At 46.4% G+C, this 13105-nt stretch overlaps 1 protein-coding gene across 1 annotated transcript in view; it reads left to right on the forward strand.

The window, feature by feature from the left end:
- The window catches only part of FSTL4 (follistatin like 4), a 327977-nt gene that overhangs the window by 128086 nt on the left and 186786 nt on the right, over nucleotides 1-13105 (forward strand). The gene's annotated exons all lie outside the window — the stretch shown is intronic.

Raw genomic sequence — 13105 nt, forward strand, 5'->3', positions numbered from 1 at the left:
GTGGCTCTATTCTCACAAAATTGCATTCTTTGCCTGCAGCCCAAATGCTTTTCTAACTCTCAGACCTTCACCAAAGGTGGAGCTACTAGATGAGTTCTGTTCCTTTTCTATTCATCTAATGTATTTAATTTGCATGTGGGGTTTTCCTCATTAAAATGTCATTCTCATGAGGTGTGAGCCCCATTGTCAGATAGTCAGGATGGTGGATTCTGCCTTCCCAGAAATCTTTCCTTAGTCAAACTCTCTCTGTCTTCCTCGCTCATCCTGTGTTTGTGAGCATGGGAATTCAGAGACCTCTCACCCCACCCCGTATCTATTTCTCCACATCTCACTGACCTGTACAGTGTCCCTGACTTCGGGGCCATCACAGAATCTTTTCTGTTTACAACCCCCAATATATTTCTTTCCACCAATAAAATATATTCTCCTTGTGATCAATTCTGCCCAATCCATAGACATATCCTGAAAAAGGTTATGAAATTCACACACAAAAGTTCTAGCATCTTGGGGGAAAATACAAATCAATTTATGACTTCTTGTCTGTAAATACTGAGTGCAAGAAGATACTGGAGCAGTAGTTAGAGAGTATTGAGAACAAAAGATTATGATCCAAGAATTCTGTACCCCTGCTTTGGTATCGTTCATGTGTGACGGCAAGAGAAAGTCATTCTCAGATATGCAGGTGTTCAAATACATATGACATCTTCCTGCTTTTTCTTATTTTTTTTTAAAAAAGTACTTTGTCATACACCCACCCCCATTGATAAATAAATTAGAATAAATAGCTCAGAAAGAGAATTTGTGTCATAAAAGAATGGGCCATGAGATTCCAAATGCATTAATTATAGAGTTAAGTATATGTAATTAAAATAACATATTAAAATCTACAATAATAAAAGTATAATATGCTAATTAGACCGGATGACCTTCTGGACTAAGCCGGGGCTTTGAGGGAAGCCCAGGTCCCAGGTGCCAGAGGGAAGCTGGTGCTGGCAGCTGGGTGAAGGAAGGCCTACTCTTGCATGAATTTCATGCATCAGGCCTCTAGTTCATTAATAATAAGGGAGAGGGAGAGAGAGGAAGAGAAAGAAAGAAGGGAAGGAAAGAAGAAAAGAAGGAAGGAAGAGAAGGAGAGAGGGAGGGAGGGAGGGAGGGAGGGAGGAAGGAAGGAAAGAAGGAAGGAAGGAAGGAAGGAAGGAAGGAAGGAAGGAAGGAAGGAAAAAAGAAAGGATAAAAGAAGAGAAGAAGAGGAAAACTTGGCCCATGAAGCTGAAGGTAAAAATATAATACCAATAAAAGAAAAGGACAAAGCAAGGAAATATTAATAACAGAAATAATGGAGAAAATATTTAAAGAAAGTTAAAAGAACAACTTCTTAATAAGAGGCAAACCCTCCCCTATTGACTCAAAGCAAAACAAATCCCCTGCCTGTTTCCATTAATGTTGGCTGGCCAATGTTCTTTCCCCAGGCTCTAATCTTAAAGCTTTAATCTTTGATGAACTTCTCTTCTGATTCTGATTCAGGTTACCTCATCCATGCCCAGAATTTCAAGTGCCCCCCAAGAGCTGTGATTCTCACATGTGGAGCCCTAGTTAGGCTTCTGCTCTGATAGTCAAGCCCATAAGTCCAACTTCCTACTTGGTACATGTACTTGAGTGTCTCATAGGCCACTCAAACTCATAATGTCCAAATCTAAACTCATGGTCTTTTCCCATTACCAACCCTCCTGCCAAACAAAAACAAAGTGCTCCTCAACCCGCATTTATATCTGTGATAATCACTGTCCATCCATTTACACAAGCCTAAGACCAGGGACCCATCCTTATCATCTCTTTCTCCTATAGCCACCCTATTCAATTCATCGCCACGTAAATCTTTTTGGCTTCACATCCTACACGTGTCGCCTCTGTAATTTTACATATTTTAGGAAATTATTGATTAATGACTTCTTTCATGCTGCACTTTCATTTCTACGAGGGTAAGCACCATATTTGTTTTCTGATCACCATTGTATTCCCCAGTGCCTAGCACTCAGCATGTAGGATATACTCAATACACACGTGATCAAGGAGAGATGAAAAGACATACACTTAGAATCAAATGACACAAGGACATTAAAGGAAAAAGAGGGAGCCAAGATCTATTAGTCAAAAGCACACACAAAAAAGGCAAAGGTAGCAATTTTAGAGGCAAAGTATAATTCAAGGTAAAAACATCAAATGAGGTAATTTTATGGTGATAAAATCCATAAAGAAGATGTGATGGTCGAGAAGTTTTATGTACCAAATAACATCAGCCAGTACAGTCAGGATTCGAAGGCAAAATAAGAGCACAAATTATAGTGTGAGGCTTTTTCAGACCAACACCACTGAATAGGGAGGCCAGAAACCAACTTTAGGACACAGGATATTCACATAAAGACAGTGTTTCAGAATGTGAGAAAGAGATCAGTCATTTTCAGATGGTGCTTGGGCAAATGATTAAGTGTTTGTTTAAAAAAAAAAGTGGGGTTGGTCCATGATTCTAGTTGGATAAAATGGCTCTTCTAAAGTGTTAGACATTAATAATTGTAACAGGAAAACGGTCCTATAATCGCATAAGTATGGGAAGCACTATGTTAAACCAAGGTAAGCAGATTTCTTTATTGCAAAAATTTCAAAATCATTGTTGCTACCATGCACTATTTCATTTCAAGAGAGAACTACAGTACATACTGTTCCCAGAATTACTTGTCCACAGAATATTTCACGAGACTGATGCTTTATGTTCGGCAGAAGTCGCTTGGGGAAATGTGGCTTCCAAAGTAAATAAAATCATAAAAGACCTCAAATAAACATACACAGATATTTATATGCTTTTATCCAGGGGAATGAGACTCTCTTCAGCCAAACAAAAAAGGAAGACACAGTTTGGGAAATGGTTGAATTCGATGACATAAAATCTTTGGGTTTCTGAATATCATAAAGCAAATGAAAAACTAGAGGGAAAAAGTAGTTGGAGTTAGGAATGACTTTGCTATGTAAAGAACTTTTTGTAATCAATAAAAAGATTACTATTCAAATAGAAAAGTTGGTGAAGAGCATAAATGGAGAATGCATACACACACACATGCACACACACACACACTCACACTCACACACACTTCCTTCCATCCACCAAATATGCATGATGATCAAATATAAGCAAGATGCTTAACCTCACTAATAATCAAAAGAAGGAAAATTAAAACAGCAGAATAATATGCTTTGGGGCTATTAAATTGGCCATGTTTAATGATAACTTTTAGTTTGAGCAAGATAAAGGGAACTAAGAACTACCAATTACAGCCAATCTACACTAATAAAAGAGAAAGATGCAAAATGACCATACCTTTGTGACGCCCACCAGCCAATCAGGAGTAGTATGCAAATCAACCCAATAAAGATGGTGGGTTAATTTGCATATAGAGGCGCCTAGCGGCCAGGAGCAGGGCTGGATGCTTGCGTCGTTGCCATGGCGATGATGCAGGCGTTCTGCACCACCCCAGCTGCTCCAGGCCTCTGGGCAGCATGGGAAGGCAGAAAGGCGGCTCCAGGCCAGAAGAAGGCAGAAGGGCGGCTCTAGGACGGAGCAAAGGCAGTGCCAGCAGCCAGGGAAAGGAAGGCCCATTCTTGCATGAATCTCCATGCATCGGGCTTCTAGTGGGAATATAAAATGGTACCACCTCTCCTGCCAGTAATTTGGCAGTACCTATTTATCAAGTCTCTTTTTAAAAAATGCCTTTGATTCAGTAATTCCACTTCAGGCAATTTATAGCAAGGAGGGGGGGGAAACCGGGACTGCCTAAAGATTTATGGACAGGGATATTTACTGTAACCTTGTTTATAATAGCAGAAATATTGGAAGCAGCCCAAATGTCAAGCAGTGATTGGTTAAAGAAATTATGGTATGCTCTATATGATGAGCTATTATGCAACCTTTAAAAATTATGACTTGTAGAAATATTCACAATAATGGGGTTAAGATAAAAAAAAAAAACATGATGTAAAACTATCCAGATTCCAATTTTATAAAAATACATATTTATGTTAATGTAACTGGAAAACACTAGGGTGAAATATACCAGGATGTTAAGTTATTCCCTCTGAAAAGCATTCTATGCATTTTTCTAACCGTCCCCCACTCCTCTACATCTAATCTGTAAAGTCTTATCGGCTGTATTTCAAAGTGTACCCTGAGTCTTGTGGACTTCCCTCCATCCCCACCCCTGCGCACTAGTCACAGCCACCTTCATCTTTCACCTTGACAAACAGAAGCCTCTTATTGGTCTCCCTCGCTCCGCTTTTGCCCTGTTACAGGCCAGTCTCCATGCAACGGCAGAGTAATCCGTATTCAATGTAAATCAGATCACATGACCTCCTGCTTAAAGCCTTCTAGACTTTTCCAGCACACCTTGAATAACATCCAAAGTTCTTTCCTTTGCCAGGACCCTGAGGTCCCTCAGAATCCCAGCTGCCTGTCTGACTCACCTTGAGCCCCTCTCTCCTGCCACTGTGCTGCACCTCTCGGCCTCTCTGGTCCCTTCTCTGCCCCTCCCTTGTCCCACCTTGGCCTGGCACTAGCTCCTTCCCTGCCTGGAATGCTTTCCCCTGCCCTTTACATAGCCAACTCCTTCCTTCTGGGTCTCAGCTTCAATGTCACCTCCTCTGGGAGCACACCTGATCAAATCATTGTCTTTTCATTCTCTGCAGAGCACTGATTGCCATCTGATTGTTTCTTGTGTCTACCTCTTTGTGGATTATTTAAACTTCCCCCGACTAGAATATGCACTCCATCACAGCCTGCTCTGTTCACTGAGAACCCTGCCTCAGTAGGCAATGAATGCCAGCTGAATGCACCAACTAGAAGAGGAAACTGAAAATGTTTCATCAAAACTGGAAAAGTTAAATTATGACAGGCCACTTGACCACCAATCTCCAAAATCTAAAGTCCTCTGGAGAGTCTGCAGGCTTGCAGGGGTGTCCCGCCCTGGCACAGGGTGGGTAATCCCTCCCCTCCCGAAGCTCCCAGACCAGAAAATGACATTAATGTGGAGGGGCAGGTGGAATGGATTTGCAGTGTCCCCTGCTTCAGAAACAAATCGCACTATTAGGCTTTTGCAGGTCTCTGGGGAACTGGTCCAGGTTTCGGTGAATTCCAATGAGCTCCGGTTTTAAACGAGCGTGATTTCCTCTCAGGCTTTTCACTCACTGGAAAAGTACAGCTTAGATATGTATTTGCCTCACCACTCCAGGAATTTCTCTTTCCCAGCATGACAGCTGGAGAAGTCAGAGATAGAGCTCTTAGTGGAGCCAGATGACCTTGAATGAGATGGGGCCCAAGAAGCCTTCTGCTCTCTTTATGAGCCACTTCTGGGACTTCTTACATGAAACGGGCCGTGATCTCACACCACAAGGCACAGTAACACATCACAAAGTTGCCAGTCTTAGTGTTTGTGGTCTTGAATGTACTTAAAGGTCCCCAAAGGACACTGATTTGTCACACTGCTGTGGAATAAATTTGAATTGTGATGCCAGGCTGCTGTGTGAAAATAGATCACTTAGCCAGTAAGTGGGCCTAGTCAGCCACCCAGCATCCCATCTCAGAGAACCTTCCACTGAGCACTGGAACAGAAGATCTATAAGAGGCAGATATTTACCTGTTTTGTTCACTGCTGAAACCCTGGTTCCGAAATCAGTACATGCACATAGCAGATGCTTAATAGTTAATGGCCCATGAGTTAATGAGTGAGTGATAGCATTTTCCCTCCTTACTGAGCACCCAGTGTGTGCCTACCCTGGCTCGGTACCCCCAGCAACTTGAACTCCTAATCCTCACACCACCCCCACAAGGTGGGTTTTACAGAGGAGAACCGGAAAAGTGAGGTGCTACACATTTCATGCAGCACATGGCCATTTGAAAGTTAGATTTCATCTCCTTTGTAAGGATGTTGTCTGATCCTCGGTGTTGAGTAGATATTGTGGGAGAGGCAGGAACGTCATGGTGAGGAGAACCCCTCTCGAATGGCTAATGTATTTAGAGAGGCAGTGTGATATACAGAAAACCAGTGGGGCAGGAAGTTACCGTATCTGGCTTCAAATCCCATCTCCTTCACTAACCAGTATGAACTGGGACAAATCACAACCTCTCTGAGCCTCAGTTTCCTCATCTGCTAAAAAAAAATAAAAATAAAACCACCCTTGCCCAGCTCATAGGGGGTATGGTGAGGTGCAAATGAGAGAAAAGACGTGATTGTATAACTGTCAAATCCTATGTTAAATTGTTGAGGTATGCCCATCAGTGTTTGACCCATTTCATTGGGCTTTGGTATCTATCCTTGGGTACTTTACTTGGGAGATTATGCATATGAGTTATTCCATATAAAGTGCTGCCACGTGACTTGCACATAGTAATCCCTCAGTAGATACTTGTACTACTATTATATTACTGGAAAAGACTCCTGTTGACCCCTGAACACAATTTTTATGTAGAACCAGGTGGTCAATGAGTTTCATCTTAGGTGGTATTCAAGTTATTTACAGTGTTGTAACAAGTTACTCCAAATTTAGCAGCTTAACACAACCTCTGTATTATAGCTCACACTGTCTAAGGAATTTGGTCAGGGCTCTGCTTCAGGTGGAGTGTTCAGCTGCCAGCTGGGCTCTAACTGAAGGTCCCAGCCAATGTCACTCACATATCTGTCACCTTGACAGGGTCAGCTGAAAGGCTCCCATGTAGGGTTAGAAGATTTAAACTGGTCTGTCCGACAGGATAATCGTACTTCTTACCTGGTGTCCCAAGGCTCTAAGAGTGAGTGTTCCAAGATGCCCTTGTGAAAGATTTAAGACTTTTTAGCTGCAGGAGTCACAGTTATGTCTGGCACATTCTATTGGTCAAGCAAATCAGCGTGTCTCCATCAACAGTTCACTCTAATTGCATTTAACTATTGTCTACTGGAGTTTTATAGGACATTGTATTGTTCACACCACTTTGCAGGAACTGTGGGACCTTAGATCTGTGTTGAGGACTCCTGTCTTTATCAAATGCCCTTTTCCTCTAAGCCTTGTCCATGGAGGACTTTGCTGACCACCCTCTACAGCTTTGCCAAGGCAGAATTAGGCAAGGCCACCCAGGCATATCTACATCCATTTTTGGGTGTGACCGTCAATGAATAATCAGTGAAAAACACAAAGGCTTGTTACCTCGTATGCTACCAAGGAAACTCACATTAAAATGCACATCAGGAATCTGCGGGAGGAACCTGCTTATTATTTTGGAAAGCCATGTTTTACTCTTTTGTTCCGTAGAATAAGACTTTGATATAATGAGTTTGACACGTGCAGTGAGCTAAGGCATGCCTGGACAGTGAAGGTCTCTGTAACCAAACTTGTAAGGACTCTGACTTGCCCATTCCTCTCCCAAGTCCTGCTGAGATGACATTGATGAACTGGAAATTTTATATTCGTTTCCATGGCAACAAACATCGCTATCCTAGGGCCACTCCCTGAAACCTTTGCAAATGCCACTTTTCCATTAAGTCTCAGCCCTGGGAGCTATCGGAACAGATGCAGAAGCACATACCCAGCCCACAGGGCCACTGTGGCTGGAGCAAGACTAGGCTTCAGAAGAAAGTCTGGCTCCACGTCCGCACAAACAGCAGGTGAAGCAAAGACAACTAAATTGGTTTTTCTCTGATTGTTTCTTCTCTTGTAAAGTTTACCCCTAGTGTGAAAAATCTCACTTCCAACTTACATCCCCCACACCCAGGCAGCTTTATATCTAGAGTTTAGAAATTGCCTGCATGAGGGAAAAAAAATGCACTTTTCCCCCCCAAGTGCTTTGTGTATCTGTAGCTCTCAGATCTTTCTCAAGTACTAATTATGAGCATTTATTTACAATGCACGTCTCAAAGGCTAGTGATATGCCGTGTTTGTCTGTAACCAATGACTTGCCATTAATCAATAGTCAAAGATCCAATAACAAGAATGTGTGAGCTACGGTCCAGACCTAATTAAAATAAAATAGGAGTGGAGGGACTTTATCCTCTAATTGAGTTGCACTGTGGTGTGGAGTGTGCCCGTGCATTCCAGGAGGCGGCTGAGCGACCGTGACTTCATGCTGAGAGCGGATGCCTCACAGACTGGCTTCCTAAGCTTAGCATGCTCTGAGCCCCTTCCTGCAGGCATCCAGGGAGCCAGAATCCCATCAAGGGGCCCCAAGGGCCTAGAAATGGCTTAAAGTTTAGGAGCTTGGAGATCCACACTCAAAGGACAAGCCTAATTTTGAGCAAGGAAGGTTCTGGAAGAACAGTGAGTTTGGCCTCGGCCCCTATCTTTGACATCTCTCAGCTTGACTGTTGTCACAACTAACACTGTTTCTTCCCATTGTCCCCTGGGTGGTGGTCATGAGCACAAGATCTGGTTCCAGGGAGTCCTGGGGCAGAGTCCTCCCTCTGCCTGCCTTCTCACCTCTAACATAGTAAAGAGCCAACCCCTATCAGTGCACTCACCACGGTCGTCCTCTCTGTCCTCACCTCGCTGTCGCCATCCTTGCCATCGTCTGAGTTGAGGTTGGGAGCAGCCCCTGGGTGCCAGTGACTCTACTGGTTGTTATCTGTGCTCTGTACTGTAGAATGAGGCCCAGAGAGGGTGTGTGACTGGCCCAAGGCCACACAGCTGGTAAAAGCAGAAGCATGATTGTAGCCCAGGGCTGGCTGACTCCCTACTGGTGACCCTGTTGGGAGGACGTGGAGGAGACGGTGTGAGCTAGTCCATAAAAATGAACATTGGGGTATTTTCAGATGTGATGAAACCAAATTTCCTTCCCCTGGGCCTTCGGGCATCTGAGAGACCGGACACTGAGAACGTGGCAGGCACCTGAGATGAAGGGGACGTTTTAGAACTTGAAATCTCCACTTGCTGCTTCCAGAATGGATGCTGGCTTGGGGAGGAGAAGCTGTTTTAGCCTGGCTTTGGCTCTTGCCTGGTGGGCGCAGTGGTGTTAGCTAAGTTAAAGGAGGGGCTGGGTCTGGATGTGTTGTGAAAGCAGGCGTCCATCGGCAGGTTTTCCGCCTGAGGGTTGGGGAGCAACAAGACTGAGAATCACACCTCCTCCCAGCCCCGCCTGTCACCACTGCCACCTTCTTCCCACTGCCTGGCCACCCACTGACCCGCCCCTCCAAGAGGAACAAAGCCAGAATCGATCATCCCCACCAGTGGTGCCGCTCAGTGTGCTGTGCTGCTAATTGGGCGGGGAGCTGTGCTGTGAGTAATCAGAATTGTTAGTTCTTCCCTAATGATCTCTGTCAGGACCACCGCGGGGACATTCTGCAGTTAGGAGCCGAGGAGCCAGCAGGGCAGCACTGCTCTGCTCGTCTGCCCCGAGCCCCTGCGCAGTGCCAAGAGCTCCTTATGCAGGAGACCCAGGCCCACTGGTCCTGCGGGACAGCCCAGCCCAGGAGGGCGGGAGGCCCGTCCTCTCGCACCCTCAGGCTCCCAGCTGCTCTGCGCTCCCTCCCTTCGTGGGGAAGCCCCCGCTTACTCAGGCCTAAGGGACACTCACTATTCCCATTGCACAGTCTGTGTTGTAAGAATTTACAACAGAGCATACAGATGTCATATTATGAAGTTGTACACTTGAAATTTATATGTTATTTACGAATGTTACCCCAATACATTTAATTTCTTTTTAAAGAAAAGAATTTCTAGCTTGGAAAGGTGGCTTCTTTTGCGACCAGAGGCCCACTCTCAGGGACAGTGGACCAAGCAGGGAAGATGAGAGCTGCGGAGGGGTCAGAATAGCCAGTTCCGCCTCCCCCTGCACAGAAGAGAAGGGGCTGTCAGGAAGGGGAGTTCTTGCCCACTAGGGTCCTCAGAACTGGGACAGGAGCCCACCTGAGTCATTCCTGCTTCCCTTCCCCTCCCCCCAACTTCAAACAGAGTCTCTGCTCCGTCTCTGTCCTCCCTTGGAGGTCTGCACTCCCCCAGGCCCGGCTGTGGGCCGGGAGGAGACCTCGCCACACCAGCAGGCTGTGGAAACATCAGGAGACAGACATGGCCCTGTGACTCTGTCCCAGCCCGTCTCCCAGGCCCAGCACCAGCTCCAGAGCCTCTGTAAGTCAGAATAGAAGCACCCCCAGTGGGCAGTGGGGCCCTGTGGGGTTTTGACTTGACAAGTGGATGGTATTTTTTGTGCAAAAGAAAATAGTGTTCCTTCATCCGGCCAAATTCAGCCCCAGACCAGGGTGCGTAGCTGGGCAAGCAGATTCATGCTGGATTTTACCCCTCAGTGGGCACACTGTGCCGTGCACAACTGCACAGCTGGGCATGATAGCCGTGAACCGGACCGTAAGCCGTGAGGGCCGGGGCCCCGTCTGTCTTGGTTTCTGCTGCATCCCCGGACCTGGTGCCTTGCCCATGGTGAGAACACAAAATCACTCAGTGAATTAATTAATTAATGCTTTCATTTCAAGTTCAAGTTTATACTTTCAGAGAGGAGCCCAGAAGGGCTATTTAAGGAAATGAATCTCCAACAGTGGAAATTCAGATGTCAAGAGAGTCTTGGGAGGTCAGTGTGGCCTTAAATCTTTCCTCACAGGAGTGTGCTGATTATGATCTGAACTCAAATTCAAAATCCCTCAGCACATCTCCTACTGTGGAGAGTTGTTAAACCCCAGGCCTGGAGGGGCTGGCAGTGTGGTCTGCTAGGGCCTCCCCGCTGGAAGGGCCCTGTCCTGTGAGTTCCCGAGCTGATGCCCTGCTCTGCGCCTCCCGCTGAAGACGAAACCAGTTGGGACGGGCCATCTGAACAGCTTGAGAACAGCTTCTGTAACAAACCTTAGGCTTTAGCTGACACTCAATTATTTTTTTTTCAGGAACTTTAATGAAATTTTAATATTAAAAAGATACACAAACTAAAAACTATGTAGTAAGGTGTCTTTTAAAATTGATAACAAATCACCCATTTTCAGTACCTGGAACATAGTTAATGCTCAATATATGTGAGCCCATAGATCTTGTACATCAATTTTCCCTTGAAATAGAATAATCTACAGTCTAAAATTTGGGCATAATTTGGTACAGAAGAGAAATTTTGCTTTATAAAGGATTTTTTGTGTGTGTGTGCAGATTTCCATGGAGTTATCTTTTTGTTGGGAAGGGCAGTCAGCTCTAGCATTTTTCTGGCATGTGGGCCAGAGGTTGTGTGAGGTGCCTGTGTTTATAACTATGAATTCTTCTCTGCTGGCCTCAAGGAAGGTTTATTCTGCATTTTTCCAGATGTAGAGCTCAAGACTGGGGGACTGCAAAGCGGCATTCTCTCCTTCTGTGGGGTTTGGCAGTGAGCCCGGGTATGGGAAGGTGAGTTCCACGGTGAGCTCTGAGCCGAAATGGCCCATGGTGACCATGTGGTTACTGCCAGCTTCCCTGTCAGGCCAGCCTTCCTTTGGCCTGAGATGAGCAGGGGTGCCCTTCCGAGGACACTGTCACCTCCCCTGTGAATATTTCAGCATCACCAACAGGGAGGCAGGTGGGCCAGCAAACCAAGGGGAGCTGTAGGGAACCAGGTGACCCCTGGACATTCCAAATGTCATAACTGGAGCAACTGAAAATGCAGAGCTCGTCAAAATATGCCGTTTTCTTGTCTCTATTGTATCGAATAAAAACATCGTCTCTTCTACCCTGGCCAGGCGGCTCAGTTGACTGGAGTGTTGTCCCATACACCAAGAGGTTGCGGGTTCAATCGCCAGTTGGGAGCATACAGGAGGCAACCAATGGATGTTTCTCACATTGATGTTTCGCTCTCCCTCTCTCTTCCTCTCTCTCAGAAAATCGATGAAAATATATCCTTGGGTGACGATTTAAAAAAATAGCACATCATCTCTTCTCTTCCCCTCTCCCAGACTGTCCTGTCAGGTTGCATATGTCTTGGGTTCTCTGTGACCTTCCTGAAGTCCCAGCTGGTCTCAGGAGCATGTTTTCCCCACCCTGAAATGACTATCTCACGAGGTTCCTGACATGGCCGCTTGCACTGCCCGGGTCTCCACCCGGAAGTAACCACGTGGGAGGGATGCCTGTGCTCTGGCTTTCTGAACTGCTAGGAAGTTCAGGGGTGCCTGCTGTCTGACTCAGGTCCTGAAATCAGGGGACAGGTGTGTACCCTGATGGTGTCAGACAGAATGCCCTTTCTCCACGGGGAGCCGTCCAGGTTCCATGGCCCTGTTCATCTGTGGGTGCCCTTGCCCTTGAGCGAGCAATGAATAACCACAGCGCTATTCCTCAGTGCCTCCGCTGGCCTCAGTGCCTTGGACACCCAGCCTTTGTGTACATGCTGAGTATTGTGTTGTGAAAAGGTTTCTACTCAGTCGTATCGGTCTTCTTCCTGCCCTCGGCAGGGTCCCATGGCTCTGTCGTGAGTCACTGGGATGGACTTTTTCTTGGAGGAGAAGAAAATGGGCTGTGTCTCTAACCACCTTTATCCCCGCCGCCACACCCTCCCTCACCGCCATGGTTACCACCGTCACCCCGCCACCTTCACCACTGTCACTGCCCCATCCCACCCCACCTTCCCCTTCCACTCCCCACTCAGTCTCTCCCTTCACCTCCCTCTTTCCCCATCACCACCCCCCTCCCATCACAGATCTTTGTAAGCTCCTGTCTGCATGTGCCAGGGTCTTAGTTGCTTGTGTTGTTGCAGCAGAATCGGGAGCACCCCTGCTCTGAGGTCCCAGGACATCTCCCCTGCAGGGACCACTGTGTGTAGTACCTTAGCAGGGACGTGGGGTCACCTGGGGTGGCAGGGCGGGGCCTCCCAGCAGGGAGGAGGTGTGAGTGTCCCAGCTCCTAAAATGCAGGCAAGACAGCAGGAGGTGTCGCCTGGGGGGCTTAGGACTGACACTTCTGCTGAGGTAAAGGAACGCAGGTCCGCAGGTCCTCGCTGCCACTGCCTCCGTGGAGGTGAGCAGTGCTGAGTCGTCAAACAGGATCCAGGCTCAGCCAGGAAACAAGTCACATTAATTTGTGAAGTTCGAGAACAAAGCCGATGTGCCAGCTCCAACCTGTGGTGGCCGAAAACGCCAGGGGACCTTTT

This window comes from Myotis yumanensis, unplaced genomic scaffold (genome assembly GCF_028538775.1).
Source record: "Myotis yumanensis isolate MYYU_CA2020_CCGP unplaced genomic scaffold, mMyoYum1.0.hap1 SCAF_5, whole genome shotgun sequence".
NCBI lineage: Eukaryota > Metazoa > Chordata > Mammalia > Chiroptera > Vespertilionidae > Myotis > Myotis yumanensis.